We start from the raw sequence: 16475 nt of genomic DNA, 5'->3' as shown, positions 1-16475 counted from the left end.
GGAAAGAGACACCACATGCAAGACTAAGAAAAATGAAGATTTCAGGGGTACAGTTTGTTCTGCCAACCAAGGTAGATTACTGAGCTAAATGAAAACTATTAAACTCTTAAGAAAAAGATAAAGTTAGGTGAGACCAGATTCACATGGTCTGCTGTTGTTTGAATCTTTCCCTTTGATCATTATCAACCTTTAGGAAAATAAAACAAGGTTTGTTTTGAAAAAGTTGTTTTTGAGTCACTTTAATCAACTACTTGAATCATACACTCCCAGAGGGAAATGCTTTACAGATGCTAAAGACAATTGAGACTGTCATTCAGAAAAAAAAAAAAGAGGCTACCATTTAACAGTGTTAGAACTCTTTCTTCAGAGAAATGTAAGGAAAGATTCCTGGTCACCAAAACCCTGACACCAGAGAAACTGTGAGGGACTTCAAAGGACTCTCTGACAGTGTTCAAACTAGAATTGTGGCAATACAGTGGGAAGAGAGGATGTTGTAGTCTGGTGAGCTATTTTAAACTGAGATAAAATATGGACATTCTGGAAACAGTTCAGGTAGAGACCTTCACTTGGCAAGAATACCTGAAAGAGACAGTGGGGAAGGTCAAAGGTGACATGCCTCTGAATCATGATCACTGGCAATTTTCAATAGTATCTTTTTGTTTCTAATATGAACAAATTTAATCTGGAAGTCACTGTAACACAAACTTGGAACCCCAATAGTGATAGCTGTATAGAGTGAGTTTTATTCAGAATAAAACTATACTTAAAAAGATTTCATGTGTCTACCTGCCAGCAGCCTCTCTTCTTCAAGATTAACAACAATATAATTACTTTTGCTATATTGCATCTTCTATTCAGGTGGCCTTCTAAGTGTGCTATAATCTGTTTTTAAAATTATACAGGAATCACTTCACAGAACCACTGAGATGCAGCTCTCTCTGGATGAAATGAGGTGCCTATTAAAAATAGCACACCAAAATGATGCATCAGTTGAGGAGATTAAATACGGAGTGTATTATCAAACCCTATCTACAGGGGATTTTTTATTTATGTAAATTCATTTCTCTTCCTTTTCAGCATCTGTTATGAAATCCTTAATTTCCTCAAAGAGACATTTTAGAATTTACATTAATAGTGACCAACTAAGATGTTTCTACTCCTTGAGAGAGAACAAAAATGAAGTCAGAGTATATATGAAGCATCTGTCATTAATCAGGAAAAAATGGTTGCAGTTTTAATTACATTTTTAAAAAAGTTTCTGTCACAACCCAAAAGGTGTGATTTTTGTTTGTGTGCGCTTCGGCACTGCTAAATTGTCCCCGCTAAATTGCAGCTTCCTTGCACGGTGGAGTTTTCTGCTGCAAAAGAGAACCCCGGTGCAAGGGAGAATTTCCCGCCAATTTGAAGCTTTCTTTGCAGGGTGCATTTCTTTGTTGCAGCACAGAGATGCTCGTTGCAAAGAGTTCCCACCATTTGTATGCTAATTCGGGTCCCATTATTGGCCAGTTCTAAATTATTCACACGTGGCGGCTAGTGATTGGCTTGCTAGCTGTATAAGAGGCTTGAGTGGTTTCCGCCCAAGTTGGAGGACTCCACGAACAAGGGAGGAGGAGACTTCACGCTGTGTGAAGATCTCTAAGTGATGCGGATCCTTGCAGACCCAGCGCATTTCAAGCAGGCAACGGAGGTCTGATCAGCCTCTAGCCTCTCCCCGTCGCCGATAGATTCCTAGACGTATCCCTCCCGCACGCTACGAACCGGACCCACGGAGCCTAGCAAACTTCGTGTAGCAGACGGACCCACGGAGCCTAGCAAACTTCGTGTGAGTCCTTGCCGGACGACTCCAGAGCTCTTCTACCTGGGTTTGAGTCCTGCAGGTCTATTTTCCCCGTCGCCGAAACCCTTTGCGACGTACCTTCATATTTTTCATCTTCCCGTCGCCGGAACCATATGCGACGTACCCTCGTGCCCTGCAGGTTCGAGTTTTGTTTTCTTTTCTCTCTGTAACCGCAACTTAAGCAAGCTTTCCAGCTTACACCACTGCCATCTCGGTGTAAGTAAACAATCTTTTAAAACTACTGCTATGCGTCCGTGCCTAATTCCAGCTCGAAGACCTTCCCTCTCCGCCCCAGCGTGCCCGGGCTGCTGGCCACAGTCCGCGTGCAGCGCGAAAGAGGGCTCGGGTCGCTCCCGGCCCGCACAGTTTCATCAGAAGTTTAATGCTTGAAATATTTCAGTTTTACACTTTCATGAGATCTTAGTGCTTTAAAAGACAAAAAAAGGTCTTTCTTCCCCTCAAACTCTTGTACTTGTTAAACATGCTAAGCATGGTGGACGCTATTCAGATGAGGAAGATATGGACCCTGCTCCAAAACTTGGAACTTCCCTAATCAGTCTAGTTTTATGTATGTTAATAGCCTCCACTAAAGTGGAGGCCAAAGCACCTCACAATCCTTAATGTATTTTTTTATCCCAGGTAGTGTAGGCCATAACTATTATTCCTATTTTCAGACAGAGCTCTGGGCTGCAGAGAGACAACATAACTTGCCGAAGGACCTAAAGGACTCCGTACAAGAGCTGAGAATTGAATCTGTCTCCTAAATCCCAAAGTTAGCACCTTAGGGTACATGCAGACATTACATTCAGATCAACCTAACTGGGGTCAGGTCACGAGAGACCAACTGTACATATATTTAGGGAGGTTCGATAAAGCTAAAAATGGCTGGCCTGATCTAACCTGGATCAGAAACCGGTTAGACTAATCTACTGAATGTCTATACATATTTGGAGTGCATCCCCAAGGCTGGGAAACACCAGCCCCTTTCCCCAGTCCTACAGCTATGCTTTTCCTACCCACCCCTACCCTAACCAGGCTATTTTTAGCTCTCCAGCCTCCCCACATCTGGACCCACTGACTTCCTCACAGACCCTCTCTGAGCCCACCAAACCCTGCAAATCCCACCACCCTCACTTACTTAGATTATGTGCAATTTATATATTTTTAAAATATTTTATTGCTTGAAACTGATCTGGTTTGAAATAACTCAGGAATTGTTACCTAGCAATAATGGCTCCTAGTGGAATGGCTCCTGGCACTGGTGAACATGTGCATGCATTGTGCCTGATGCATGATTGTGCAGCTTAAAGCAAGCCACATGATCCTAGAGCAGGTACAGAGAATGTGCGCATGTACCCTTAATCAGTGTTCCATTTGGAAGTTACAGTAGAGATCAAGTAAAACCCCTGTGAGGGAACCATCTCATCCTTAGGACTCACTAACTTATTCTGGATCAAATTCATTTGCATTTCAAGCCCAGTAATTCTACTTACGGCAATGGCTAGAACCTGAAGTATTTCTAAGGAAGGTGAATATTCTCCTTAATATAACCAAACAATAGTGAAATAATTCTACCTTCTAATCATTCAGATTCTAAACTTTCCCTTAATTTCAAATCCCTTTTCTGTCAAATAGTCTACTCATCTCAATGGGACTCTTTTCTGAGTTAGGTAGTAGTCAAAAGAAAGATACCTGCTCAACCTGTAAATACATTAACAGCTATATGTTCAAATCTAAGGCTGCACTCAAATGATTCTGGCTATTATTTCTTCCAGATAGTTTGTAGTTTAAGATCTCTTGCAGCTACCTGTCATGTTTGATTAAATACAGAATTCAGTGGTCTTCGTTTCAATTGGGTCTTTTGCTTGGAAAAAAGAAGAGTCTCACTTGAGGTTCTCAGTTTTCTGCGTTTTCAAAGGGTTATTTTCTTTTGTTTTGTGTAATGCAATCATGAACATGCTTAGCTTGACACAGGAATAAAGTAACAATTACTGGATTATTTCAACCTACTTCAGTTTCAAGTAATAAAACATTTTGAAAATTGTAATATGTATATATATTCTCTTCCCCACTACACCAAAAGGAGAGAGAGTGTGCAAAAAAGCAAGCAAGCGAATGCAAGCATGAGTGTGAGCACAAGCACTCTAAGAATTCAACAAAACAGAATTTCTTCTACTCACAGCTATGGTATTTGAAATAAGTTGCTTTGCCAGGCAATCAACTGAGTGCACTCAGTCCCAAGCTGTTGCGGTGATATAAAAAACCCAGCTGTTTAGCTATGTTGCTTGAAGCTTTTATGTTCATTTTCCTTTCAAATAAAGTGCATAACTGGCTAAGATGCTTTCCACTGGTGCATGTCTCTATATCCTGATTGTTAAAAAAACTGGTATTCTACTGAAAGCTATAATCCTTTTATAAAAGATGAAGTTTACTAAGTGGAATTTATCACTAAGTTGCATCAAGAGAGCACCCACAGTTCAAGATAACCTTTAGCTATTTAACAGAAAAGTATCTGTTATTTTCAGGTACTCACCAGCTTATTTTATGTTCCATGCCTGGTATTCTGTGTAAAGTAAGTCTGAAACAGTGGCTGCCAAAATTTGAAATATTTCCATAGAAGGTATGGATGCTCTTTTAACCGACTTAGTCAATGGTGTGATGAAGGGGGAAATTCCTTTCTGGTCCCTGCAGGAAGCTTTTACTCTCAAGCATAAGATGTGCCATTTAACAATTAATTCTTGTGCAGTGGGAAGTAGGAGACAAATTGCTATTTTACTATTACTTAAAGAGAAAGACAGGCTATGAAATATTCCTACAAACTATGCAACAGGATTAAGCAAATGCATATGGGCAGTAAACAGCATGGCAGTTAGTTCTATACTAATATTTTAGTTCAACTACATGATATCTAGCTTAATCCACTATTTTGTCTAATTATTTCTGCTAGCAGAAATATCTGCTGCATCCCTTAATAATAGAATGGTGAAATAAACCCAATGTACACAATTTGTGGTGGGCATGCTGCTTTTGTCTGGCAAGCCTGGCTTGGAGAGGGACACTTAGGATTGATGGAACATTTCCACCAATCACGTAACAGCTGGGAGGGGCTTGGCCCACCCCTGCTCAGAGGTGGGGGCGGAGCGAGGAGCCCCTGGACCTGATTGAAGACTGTGCTTTGCAGGTCCGGCAGACTTCAGGGGCAGGGCCTCTGGTGTAAATAAAAGCCCAGTGTGCTCAGCATGCTGGGCAGACATGGCGAGGGATGGCAAAGAGAGAGGAGCTCTAGAAAAGATCATCATCGGGACCCTACCTGAGCCTCGACAGCGTGCGGACTGGCCCACAGTATTCAGGCTCTGGGAGGCACTCGAGGTGACTTGAGCCTGCGAACCCAGCAAGTGGCTGGGTGAGGCGGTGTGTGGATCAGCACACGGAGAGTCAGCTCTGGGAGCAGCTTGAGGCTGCTAAAGTTAGCCCCGGCTCTAGGCCAGATAACCAGAGCCCCGAAGTGTAGCTCAGCATTAAACTAAAAGAGTCTCGGTGCCCAAAGCAGGGCCCGGGAAGGGGAAAGACCCATGGCATGAGGCTGGGAAACCAAAGCCAATGAAGGCTTGGGTCCCATAGGAGCTCCCTGGGTGCCCAACATGAGGCACAGGGCCCAGAGGGAAGGACCCTCAACTTGAGGCCAACAGCTCCAGGAGGCCTGAGATGGTGTGGGGACCCCAAGGTCTAATAGACAGCCCCCAGAGGAAGGACTGTGAGTTACTGGGAACCTGGGTCCTGCAGGGGAGGCACCCCCAGGCAAGGGACCCTGGGGGCAGAGGACAGGGGGAAAGGCCCCACACACCCTCCACTTTCCAGGGTTGCAGGGGAGGAGACCCCAAATATACACTGGGGGTGGGGGGCATTCTGTGGACTTGGGGGGAGAGACCCTATCCCATTTGAGAGACCAAGTGGTTGGAACCCAGATAGGGTGCATCTAATATCTGGTATAGTTATGTTTCCTATTTGGTATCTATTGTTATTGCTGGTGTTATAAATAGTTGGGTGTATTAATTCTGCATAATGGGCTCTGTAAGGATGTCTTTATTAGCTAACCCACTTGTGGTATAAACTTGCTGGATTGGCTGTCCTGGGATCCACCCCTTTTCTGGGCCTGAGGCACAGGTACTTACCCAAATGCCCTCCCTAGAGCAGACTTCCTCTTGCTAACAGACCTTTATATGTCTATTTGTATCTATATCTGTAATTGTACCTATCTTAAAGAGTTTATATATAAATGTTGGTAACTCAAATTATATATAATTAAGTACTTTCGGCCTGGGCTAACTCTATAGAGGAAAGAGTGAACCACCCGAAATTCCAGCATCCCTCTCACAGCACCCCCTCCTGCCTACCCATCCCATCGGATTGATAATAGGGCACACCTGAGTTACAAATTCATTTTAAACACCTTTAACATTACTATTGATAAATAAATCCCTTAGTATTTAGCTTGTGGACCCTAAAGACAAAAAACTCTATGGGTGTTTCTTAAAAACAGCATTAGGAGCCTAGCTCATAATTTCAGACATCAATAGAGTTTTCAAAACAGAAAAAACAGAGTGGAAGCACATGTAACAATTCAGCATCTAACTAGATTTCTCACAGCATATGCCACAACATTTCTAAAGAAGATAGCTAGAATTCTTTGCTGTGTGTATATGAAGCAGAGTTTTCAATATTTCTACTAAATGTCTATCTTACTGTCTTATCTTAAATTAGTAGATTACTAAACCAAAGACTACTTCCCATTTCTATGTTATGTTAATGAATTCCTGTGTATGTGAAGTATAGCATTTCAGCAGAGCCTGCAGTATTTCTAATAATTGTTCAACTATTTCAATAAATTAATGGTTTACTAAACCAAAAGCCAGCTCCTATTCTATGCTGTTAATGAATATCTGAGCTGCTTGGATTGCAAGGCTTTAAACTTGCAGTAAAGTGTCAAGGGCTGTGCATGTCAAACTCTACCTCAAATAACTCATTCCCCCAAAGAATACAGGCAAATGTCAGCTTAATGAACTGTTTAGCAAATACTATTGTGTCATTGACAACTATACCCTACAGCTTAGGCTAAATAGGAGTTACTCTCTCTACTATGCTTGCTTTTGTCACCTTCCTGGTTCCAATTGCACTTGAAACTTAAATTGCTTCCCCTAGCCATTCTTTTCTACATTATTGTAATTCTTCCATTTGTCATTTTAAGATAAAAAATAATTTGTCAAAGACAGTCTTCCGTAAAATATTTAAACAGATTGTTCATTGTCAAAGCAATGTTTATTAATAAATTATGGTATAATAAGGAATTCAAGTCTCCTGAAAGTATTTTTGTCATTTTAAGTTTTTATTTCCTTTTGTTTCTGATGAAGCTAGGAGAAAATATACCAGACTGAGATTTCAGCAATTGTTATGCATATCAAACTCATATGGGATCATGGTCAAATAGATACAAGATATGGATGTACTATATCCCTTACATAGCCCTGCCTGCTTTTGTATTCTTAGCTTTTCAGAATGCACTTGTATGTATCCATATAGTTCAGCAGATTTTTTTAAATTCTTAAAAAAAGAGTTGTATTGTATTCAATATTTAAAAACATCAGAATTTGCTAAATACCTTGAAAAAAGCCAATAGACTGGTTCTTTCAGGAGACAATTTTCTCAAAATACTAAATCCTTTCATTTTTTAAGTGCCCTTTTATGTTTTGTTTCACTTCGTTTTGTTTGAAGAGGTAAATGATTGAGGAGACTAATAATGGACTCTGAAATCTTTGTCTTCCACATTGACAACTAGCACAGGCTGCTAGTTATTGGAAGTTATCACTTGGCACCTTGTCCAAATTTCACTGAAGTCACTGGGGATCAGGCTATTAAGGCCCAAGATAAATGAAGAGATGGCATATGTCCAGTTTACAAAATGGAGTGAGCATTAAGGCTGCATTAATAATATGCATAGGTGTCTGAAAACGATGCTACAATGTATTACTCCTGAAAAAAGTTTATTTCAATAAGTGTTGAAACACACAGCTCTTATGAAGCTTCCTGCTTTGTGAAACAAGTACTGCAGTCTCTTAGGCTGTCAATTTGGAATGTTTCACAAGCACTAAATTCACTTAAAAATGAAAATTTCACTGCCTATTAAAGCTTATTTTATTTAGATGGCACATTTTCTCCAATAGGAATAGCTTTCATTAGTTCAGGAGGATTTTTTTGGACAGGAACCCTCTTTTTTTTTTTTTTTAAATTACAAGTCATTCTAAGGAAGTAACTCCACAAACCCAGAAAAGTTACAAGTTTTATTGAAGGACATAAAAAGTATTGATTTATTAAATTTAACGAAAGGGAGTCCTAAAAATGTTAAGAAACCCCTTTTGCTAACTTCAGATTTTAAAACTGGATTTCACTTGTTTACCCCAAATTCAGTCCTATTAACTTATCACCAGTTCTACAAATGCCCTCTTAGCACAAGATCTATAAATTTGGTGGAGAGCACCATGGGATCATAGATAATTCAGAGCCAGCATACGACAGTAAGCAGTGAAAACAAAATCTACAGGAACTTGACCAGCTGTAAGTAGTTTTGAGGGGCTGCCAAATACAGCTGCTGATGTAACAGCGGGAGAATGTGAGGATTGGAGTTTATTCTCGGTGAAGGGCAAGGGGTTGAGGATTGTACAAAAACAAGAGAGTTAAAAACAGTAAACAAATACATCTGCTACTGAAGATTGTTGGTACATAAACCATGCTGATGTGCACTGCATTACATCAATCAGTCTTGTTTGGAGCTATAATTCTAACGAATATTTGATCAGGAGGAAATTAAAGTAGCAGTTTTCTTTTGGGTTTGTTTTTGTACTGCAGTCCCACAAGTGGAAGAGCCAGTACAATCACAAGTCAACCAATAGAGCCCTAGTACTAGCAAAAGTGCCAAATCCTGCGTCATTGCAACTGGAACGTACACTTGAATTGCACTGTTGGAAATCCAGATGGGATGATTTTGAATGGGAAGCATTCATTGCCTTTCAAATAATTTATCATGAGTTTTTTTGTTAAACAAACAAACAAAACCCACACAGAATAAAGGTGACTCTCTGCTGTAGAGCATGAATAACATTGAATTTCTTCCCCCTGAAATCCAGGCCTTATCATACTTGGAGTTCTTTTTATAGGAACTGACATAGGAACAAGCAGAACAGATCCTTTTTAACAAGTATGAAATGAATGGAAAACTAATTTAGAATATGGTAAATTAAAAATTATACTCGTGGAAACAATTCTATCTTTGTCCTGACTTCCTTCACTAATTGCTGTTAAAAATAAATGTAGTACTTAAACAGAGTGGCTATAAAAACTAATTTTGATACAATGTTGTCAAATCCTTAATGGGTATTTGAAGTTCTATACTTTAACGCCCCCAGCCCCCAATAAGAATCCACTATTAATATGTAAGAGCTATCCCTTTTCCTCCCTTCACATATTGTGTCACTCTCCTTTTCCCTCCCTTCTTACTTGGCACTTGTAACAAGTTCAAGTTCCAGGGGTGGCCATGATGCCCCCTGGTGGCCATGCAATTCCTACCCCAGCTCTAGCTCTACAGGCCCTCACCTCCCTTAGTCACCCGCCACACCTGCTTGCTCTTCCTCCAGGTCTCCTACTTCCCCACTAATCTCAGGGCTTTGGTCTCCATCCCCTGGCAAACTTAGTTTAAAGCCCTCCTCACTAGCTTAGTGAACCTGCCTGTGAAGATGCTCTTATAGTTTCATAGTTTCATAGTTTTAGGGTTGGAAGGGACCTAATAGATCTTCTAGCCCGACCCCCCGCCAGGGCGGGAGAACAACCCAAAAACACAAACAAAACCACTCACCCTAAAAACAAAAACGGGACTCAAATGAGTCCAGCCAGGTAAGTATCCAGCCTCTTCTTAAAGATCCCCAGGGTAGGGGCCAGCACCACCTCCCTTGGAAGTTGGTTCCAGCTCCTAGCCGCCCTAACTGTGAAGTAGTTTTTTCGGATGTCCAATCTGTACCTCCTCTCCATCAACTTGTGCCCATTACTCCTTGTTATGCCAGCGGGGGCTAGGGGAAACAGCGTCTCCCCCAAACCCTTCTGGTTCCCCCTAGTGAGTTTATAGACGGTCACCAGGTCCCCCCTCAGCCTTCTCTTGTGGAGGCTGAATAGGTTCAAGTCCCGCAGTCTCTCACTGTAGGGTCTGCCCTGTTGTCCCCGGATCATGCGGGTGGCCCTCCTCTGGACCCTCTCCATGTTGTCCACATCCCTCCTGAAATGGGGCGCACAGAACTGGACACAATACTCCAGCTGCGGCCTGACCAGCGTCGCATAGAGGGGGAGGATCACCTCCCTGGCTCTACTCGAGATGCACCTGTGGATGCACGACAAGGTCCGGTTAGCCCTGCCAACCATGACCTCGCATTGTCGGCCCATGTTCATCTTGGAGTCAATAATGACACCAAGATCCCTTTCCGCCTCCGTGCTCTCAAGTAGGGAGCTCCCCATCTTATAAGTGTGCTGCTGGTTCCTACTACCCAAGTGCAGCACCCTGCACTTGTCCGTATTGAAACGCATCCTGTTCCTGTCTGCCCACCCCTGTAACCTATCCAGATCCTTCTGCAATCTCTCTCTCCCTGCTAGCGTGCTCACCTCCCCCCAAATTTTGGTGTCATCAGCGAATTTAAACAGGTTGCTCTCCACCCCAACATCAAGATCGCTGATGAAGACATTGAACAGCGCAGGGCCCAGGACCGAGCCCTGAGGGACTCCACTACCCACCTCCCCCCAAGTCGAGTATGATCCATCCACCACCACCCTCTGAGTGCGACCCTTCAGCCAATCTGCAATCCATCTGACCGTGTAGGCGTCTATGCCACAGTCGCCTAGTTTATTAATTAGGATGGGGTGAGAGACGGTGTCAAAGGCCTTGCTGAAGTCCAGAAAGACTACATCCACCGCGACACCTGCATCCATGGCCTTTGTGACCTGATCATAAAAGGCAATCAGGTTGGTCTGACATGATCTCCCCCTAATAAATCCATGCTGATTGCCCCTGAGCATCATCTCGGATGCCGGCCCATCACAAATGTGCTCCTTGATGATCTTCTCAAAGAGCTTCCCCAGGATTGAGGTAAGACTGACGGGCCTATAATTGCCCAGGTCCTCCCTTTTCCCTTTTTTGAAGATGGGGACCACATTAGCTACCTTCCAATCGTCTGGCACCTGGCCCAAGCACCACGATCGCTCGTAGATCCGTGCCAGGGGCCCTGCAATAACCCCAGCCAGCTCCCTCAGCACCCTGGGGTGGAGAGCATCCGGACCCGCTGACTTGGACCCGCTGACCGGATCCCCAGGTCAACCCCATCCATAACGACGGGGCTTTTCGCTCCCCCGTTCACCCCCCCCCTGCTTTTACTCCAATGGGCTTTTTCGGTCCCCAGGTCAACCCCATGCATGCCAATGGGCTTTTTTCGGTCCCCAGGTCAACCCCATGCATGCCAATGGGCTTTTTTCGGTCCCCAGGTCAACCCCATGCATGCCAATGGGCTTTTTTCGGTCCCCAGGTCAACCCCATGCATGCCAATGGGCTTTTTTCGGTCCCCAGGTCAACCCCATGCATGCCAATGGGCTTTTTTCGGTCCCCAGGTCAACCCCATGCATGCCAATGGGCTTTTTTCGGTCCCCAGGTCAACCCCATGCATGCCAATGGGCTTTTTTCGGTCCCCAGGTCAACCCCATGCATGCCAATGGGCTTTTTTCGGTCCCCAGGTCAACCCCATGCATGCGGATGGGGCTTTTCGCTCCCCAGGTCACCCCCCCCGCTTTTACTCCAATGGACTTTTTCGGTCCCCAGGTCAACCCCATGCATTCCAATGGGCTTTTTCCCTCCCCAGCTCAACCCCATGCATGCCGATGGGCTTCTTCGCTCCCCAGGTCAACCCCATGGATGCCGATGGGGATTTTCGTTATAATAATGTTATTATTATTAATAACATTAATAATAATGTTATTATTTGGAAAGGAGAAAGGTTGCCTGAGCAAGCCTGCTCCTGTTCCAGTGTCAGACTTTGACCTTCTCAGCCTCCACCCTTTTTGCTACTGCTGAGGCCTCTAGCTACAGTCCATTGACTGGACTGAGCTTTGGCAGTCCCAGATTCTTGTCTGCCTTCCAAGGCCTTATTTCTGCCCTCTCTTGGGCTGCTGAGCCTCCCTGGACTCACTCTGTCTGTCTGTGCCCCAGGCCTAAGCCCATCTGTTCCAAGATCTTATCTCCGCTCTCTCTTGGGTTGCTGAACCTCGCTATACAATATGGGATCACCCCTCTGGGCATGCTCAGTGTGCCCCTCACAGGCACTGCAGAATGCCCCTCTCAGGCACTATGGGACTGCTCCCCCCGCTAAACACCATACCTAGAATCCTGGCAGCCCCAGGTGAACTTTTAGTATCAGGCCTCCCTTCACCAGTGATAATGATAATAATAACAATAACAGAACAATAGAGAAAAAAAAAAAGACCATTTTGGGGCTCCCTTTCTGTCCAGGCCCTGGGCAGCTACCTGGTTCACCCATGCCTGTGCCTGGCCCTGCTTTGCAGGTGCTGTGGGAATCTCAAACCACCATGTCTTCCCTCAGTCTTTAGTCCCCTAGGCACCAGACCCTCCTGGTCCCTTCCAGGCACCTAGCCAAACTGAAACCTAAACACAAGCCCTTCTGACTGTAACAAAACTTCTACCCAAGCCTGGGTCTTAATCAGTTGCCAGTCCTCAGCTTTCCTAGCTGTCTCAGGGCCTAACACAGCCATAATTTACTGCTAAGTCACCGGCATCTCTGGTCTAGGGACAAACATTACACACAAACCAGTTTAAGTAATCAGAAACTGGTTTAAACCTGTAACAAAGCAGATGTTCAATGCACATAAACCAGTTTGAAAATGGCTGAAACTGGTTTGAAATAACCTGGTTGAATGTAGTATCAGATGTAACTGATTTGGCTCAAACTGGTTTACGCAATGTCTGTCCCAGACCCCTTGCTGGTTTAAGATAAACCAGAGTCCCCCAGCATCCCAGCATGCTCTCTGGGATGGGTGGGGCTCTCTGCTCCACAGCAAGGCTGACCCCTCCCCTCTGCTCCCTGCCTGCAGTTTGGCAGAGACTGCAGGCGTCTGCCTGGCTTCCCCCTGTTCCCCCCCCCCGACTTACACAGACACCTCTCAGCATTAGCTAGTAGACCACATGCTGGCTACAGTCTGTGCTGTGGCAGCTGGGACAGAGGCAGAATCAACAAATAGCTGGTAATGTCCCCGTGTTGTTTTGTTAATGGGGTGAAAAACACTGAGTTAGGGGTGATCAACACTGTGTTATCAATTCTCTGCTGGATGGTCAAAAGTAGGGGGGAACCGCCCCCTAATCAGACCGTCCTGCCGAGACCTGGCCATGCTTCCCTCAGCTCAGCACTGTGAAAGCGAAGGAAGGGCTGCTATAGCATCCCTCACTTCTAGCCTGAGCCAGTGCAGGCATGTGCCTACACTTCTGGGAAGTCTGTGCAGATATAAACTGATTCAGCCTAACCAGGTTAGACTAATCTGGGAAGATTGAATCAATTCAGGCTCAGGCTTTTTGAATGTCTGTCCCTAGCCCTGAAGAGTTCTTCCCCTTCAACCTCCATGATCAAACTGCCTGCCCAGGGTCTGACCCTGCCTTATATCAACCCCACAGGGCCCTGTCCTCTTCCAGTCAGGTGACTCCCCAGGGTTACTTGCAGGTGCCTTTTAATTAATCTCATTAGCTGGTCTCTCTACTAACCCAGTTGCAGCTGTGCATTGCCTGCCCTGCAGCGCCCTCTCTAAACTGCTGCCCCAAGATCTCTATCACGGCACTGAAGAATATCAACTGTTCCCTCTCCTCATGTCATCAGGTCCCAAGCCCTAACAATTTTTCTTCTCTCATTTCTTTCAGTTCTTCTCATCAACAAGCCTAACAGCCAAACTACTTCACTATTAGCACTCTGCTAATGGTTAATTCTTCATGGACTTTACTAGTGTCTTTATCTGAATGTAAGATGACCCCCATAATTAGACTCTACATATGGAAAATTTATAATTTTTTTTATAATTTTCCATGTATGGCATCTAATTATTAGAGGATCATCATAAATTGGTTCCCCTCTCCACTACTGCAGGTTCTAGGAAAGGTAATGAGGGGGTTAGCAATGGGGCAGGTGGTGGGGGGGTCAAACAGTGGGAGAAGCAGTAAGGAGGAATGTGGTAGGGCAGGTGGGAGGCAGTAATGGGGAAGGTGGAGGAAGGTGGTAGGGGACAGACAGTGTAGAGGTGGTGAGGCAGGCAGGAGAGAGGCAGGCCCTATTTAATGCACATTGTCCTGCCCCCCGCAACCTCAGGCTGCCCTGATACCCCTTTCCCTGTTCCCTGCTCCACACCACTTCTGCCACCTGCAGCCTCAGGTCCCCAGCTATCTTTCCCCCTCTCCCCCCATGCCACTGCTATGAGGCCAGCCTGAAACCATGCTCTGTGCCCCAGGCTGCAGCAGACATGGAACCTGCTGGTGGGGAGCAGAGGTAAGAAAGAGTTTTTCAGAGTGGGAGAGAAAGGGAGAAGCAGCACACGGGAGACTGGAGGATGCAGGGGAGGATTGGAGGGGCATGCAGAGGCAGTGGGAAGGCAGGCAACAGTTGAAGTCACAGCAGAAGCAGTCTGCCCCCAGCCCTGCTGCCTCATGTTTGATTGTAAGGTGAGGGTTTTTTCCCCCCCCATAAATGGGGGCATTTCATCTTGTAATTGAGTAGATACTGTAATTAATAAAACAAGGCACACAAGAAAACATGTACTATTTTACATTATCTTCTACACTAGCAAACTTGGAAGCCTTATAAAACTAATACATAAAAACAGGTCATAATTAGATTACAAAAGTAAATAATAAAGTGTTCTAAGTTTTAGTATTTAGTTTGTAAAGTGTGTGACAGGGGGCCTCCTCGGGGCCAATCTCCACGGCCCGCCCCCTGTCTGGTGGGCAACCACCCGCTTGTCTCGCCCACCATGCCTTTGATGATAATTAGTTCAATTAAGATAATGTCAATTAAGCGGGAGGCTACCCATTGTAATGCCCCGATGCCAGGGGGCATTCTGCAGCTCCGACCTCCCCTAATACCACAGCCCAAGCCTCGCAGATGGCACCTTGATGTTCATCTCCTCCGGCCCCCACGCTGGGCCCCAGAATCATTCAAACAGGACCCCTCTATGATCCCTCCTGATCAGGCGGCCTCTCCACCTTCATCCGGGCTACTAGCCCCCCTGAAGCCATTTTCCCCTCTCGGGTGTGGTCCCCCCTGGGACCTTCGGCTAACTGGCCCTGGCCCACCTCCAGGCCAGTCAGGACCCCAGGCCCCTGGCTCTTGGGCGTCCCTCATGGTGGGTCCCTGGCCCTTTTGACCCTCTCTGGTCCTGGCCCTAGCATGGGCCAGTCAAGGGTACTATCTCCTTCGGGCCAGGTCTCTAACCCCTCACTCTCTCTCAGGGTCCACCCTCTGGGCCTCTCACAACACTGGCCCCCTGGGCCCCTCAAACTACACATGGGGTTACCCACCCGGTGGTGGGGGCAAGGGGTTAAGGCACCCCAACCCGCCTTTCACCGGGATGATAACTGGCCTGGCATTTCCTGGGGACTCCCGCGCCACTGAGAGCCTCACCAGGCCACCCACTCCCGGCAGGGTGCAGTTTCAGGTCATGCCCAGGACCAGGAGTCTCCTAACCATCCCCTTTCAGCTCCCCCTTACCTCTGGCTCATTCACAGCAGCCCTTCGGCCAGGCAATGTTGCTGCCTAGCTTCCAGCACCCAAACTGCCCTGCTTATATATGCAGCCCCTGTCTCTAAAATGGCTGCCCTAATCAGGCACCTGGAGGCTGCCAGCTCCAGGCCCTTAAAGTGGCAGGCACACACAGTGCACTGCCACAAAGTGATCAATAATTTTATTCAGTCTATTATATGCTAATAAACTGAATATCTATTCCATTAGCAAAATTATTTAGAAACTTTAAATTCCAACCTCCTGGGTATAAGACTGTGGGGAAAAACCCCAAATAAGGCACCAGTATACTTGCCTCTCTGCTTTAATGAAACCAAGCTCTGGAATAAAGTGGTTGTCAGCCTCAAAATAAGTAACCTAAGTAACTGCAGAGATTTAAATATGCCATTTCCCTTATGAACACTCAGTAACCCTAAAACAGTAAGTTGAGTTTCAACTAGTTATATGAAAATACTCTCTCAGGTATGAAGATAAACCTTTGGATTATTATATGGCGATACTGGCAGAGATTTACACACAGATAAGCCATCAGTAATACTGTTCTTTTCAGCTAATTGTAGGCTATAGATACCCAGAAATTAGAGAAAAGGGCAAAATAGTTAATTTAATCCATTCTGCCCTGTACCTCCGAATGGAGAAATTGTTCTGTACAGTATGTACTTTGCAAGTAAAGTTTAAATCATGTATAACATATTACCCCAGAAACTGTTATGATTCATATTATTAATCACTGTTCTGTTTTGCATAAATGGCAAAAATGACGACAAAGT

General features: G+C 45.0%; 1 protein-coding gene across 1 annotated transcript in view; it reads right to left on the bottom strand.

Moving 5' to 3' along the window:
* LAMA2 (laminin subunit alpha 2) overlaps positions 1 to 16475 on the bottom strand; it is a 559328-nt gene that overhangs the window by 369587 nt on the left and 173266 nt on the right. The gene's annotated exons all lie outside the window — the stretch shown is intronic.

Source organism: Alligator sinensis, unplaced genomic scaffold (assembly GCF_000455745.1).
Source record: "Alligator sinensis unplaced genomic scaffold, ASM45574v1 scaffold889_1, whole genome shotgun sequence".
In the NCBI taxonomy this organism is placed as follows: domain Eukaryota; kingdom Metazoa; phylum Chordata; order Crocodylia; family Alligatoridae; genus Alligator; species Alligator sinensis.
The sequence above is the reverse complement of the archived record's forward strand: the minus strand, read 5'-3'. Positions and strand labels throughout refer to the sequence as shown.